The sequence below is a fragment of the Nothoprocta perdicaria genome, unplaced genomic scaffold, assembly GCF_003342845.1.
Source record: "Nothoprocta perdicaria isolate Ctin4 unplaced genomic scaffold, notPer1 scaffold_214, whole genome shotgun sequence".
NCBI classification, from domain to species: domain Eukaryota; kingdom Metazoa; phylum Chordata; class Aves; order Tinamiformes; family Tinamidae; genus Nothoprocta; species Nothoprocta perdicaria.
The window spans coordinates 1,192,937-1,194,838 of NW_020455360.1; the positions used below are offsets into that span (position 1 = coordinate 1,192,937).

The following is a 1,902-nucleotide window of genomic DNA, read 5'->3' on the forward strand; positions in this document are numbered from 1 at the left end:
CCCAGCTGCACTCGGGCGAGGAGGCGGCTGTTCGAGGAGAGGTATCTCGTCCTGTGTCACCTTGGAGGAGTCCCTCTGGACAGGGCTSTTGTGCTGGGGATGTGTCATGGGCCTCACTGCATCCCCACTTTCCTGGGAGAAGGAGAGTGGCTCGGGAGCAGGGTACAACCTCCAGAGCTGGGATGCTTAAGSGGAGGCCAGTGCTGGCCCTGGCGTGGGTGGTCTGTTGAGATGCCTATAAGATGCTGAAGAAATAGAGATGATTGCTSTTAGGCTCGTTTATTACTTTTTAATAGAGAACAAATACATTTGAAAGGGATAATGGCAAATTAAAAACCGTATTAAGCAAATTTGCTTACCTAGTACTTAGTAGCAACTTGGGCTTAGATCCTGCAGTCACTTAAATATGTGCAAAGCTTTACTTGAGCATGCAGGCCCAGAGAAACCTTAAGTCTCTGTGGAATCAAGAACATGGATATTAAAATAATTTTAAAAGAATCAAATTAGTCTTTTGCTCTTGGCACCACTGTCCTCCTCCTGACTTACTGTGTTTGCTCAGAAGAAAGCTGACCACGAAAAAGTTCCTCTGCACACTTGTTTTCTGGGGGCTGCTGAGTGGACGCTGTGAACCTTCTCTAGGTGTTAGGTGAGTTGCCCTCCACGTCAGTGCAGCAACAACCGCCCTTGGGCTGTTGTGCCCCATGCGGCTCCTGCCTCCTGTGTGGATGAACAGGCAGCTGATGGAAACAACCAGCAGTCTCCTCTCTGCCCCCAACTCCAGACCGGTTTCCACACAAGCCTCCTGACGTGCCGGTCTCTGGAGCTCCTCGTCCTCGCTCTCGTGGTCTCTGCCTGCGGCAAGGCAGCTGACAGGCTGCAGCAAAGGCTGCGGGTCCCATAAGACGGGTCGTTAGTGGCTCTTCATTAGCCGTGGGCTGGCTGAGGAAGGCCTAGGGGGAGGCCGGAGGCAACGCTGTCTCCTGACACCCACTGGTTTGTGCCTGCTCTGGCCGTAGTTCACACTGGAGATGCCGGTGAGTCCTGTGTGTGTGCCTGTCAGGAATGACACGTGCTGTAATTCCTATGGCAAGAGCACCCGTGTGGATGCAGTCCCCGGGAGAGGCAGCAGCTCCGGTGAGGCCTCATGGAATCCCTCCTCACGACTCATGTGGTGCCTTCTGCTCCCGTGAAAGCACAGCTGCTTTGAGCATCCAAAATTTGAGCTGAAATTAGGTGAGGATTTTTTTTTTCCAGAAGAAGGATGGAATTATAATAGTCAAAACACTTTTGCATGTACAAAGCAGTTTCAAATGACTTCTTTGACCAAACTTACCTGAAACAAATCCTCCTCCTGGAAATGAAGCTCTTCAGAGCAGCAGCTTGTCTGCCTTGATGCAGCAGTGATATTTGATCAGTTCGGGCTTGCCTACAGTGCTTGCAGAAGGTGGCTGGATTATCCAACAGCCAAGGATTCGCACATCCACCCGTKTATTTCCTAGGGCTCCCCATCACTGCCCTGCCACAAGCAGATGCTGGATGTATTTTGCTGGGGAGCTGTAATGGGGCGAGCAGGAGCGGTGGGTTTGGGACGGGGGACGCCGCGGTGCGGACGGCCGCGTCACACGCTGCCCTTGTCACGCCGCGCGTCTTCCCGAGAGCAGGATGCGGTTGCCTTTGTTCGGAAGGTTACGAGCAGCCCTGTCTGAGCTAATTGACCAAGACAAATTTTGTTAAAAAACCTTGACATTAATAATGAGGACTAAGAGCGGGGAGGTAAAACACATGCTCTCTAGGCATGCATTAGCAGCAACCCCCTTCCTGGCTCCTCCTGAGCTACTGTGACAGGGAGCTAAGGTCACTCAGTTTAAAATTAACTCCTAGTCCCCAAGGCAGTCTCTAAAT

General features: G+C 51.9%; 1 long non-coding RNA gene across 1 annotated transcript; it reads right to left on the reverse strand.

Annotated features, from left to right (window-relative positions):
• Positions 1-1,182: 1,182 nt before the first annotated feature.
• Positions 1,183-1,431, reverse strand: LOC112946703. Its single transcript, XR_003249282.1, has 2 exons — positions 1,334-1,431; positions 1,183-1,223 (listed from the first exon to the last, which is right to left on the reverse strand). It is a non-coding gene; the product is annotated as an uncharacterized LOC112946703 (long non-coding RNA).
• Positions 1,432-1,902: the final 471 nt, after the last annotated feature.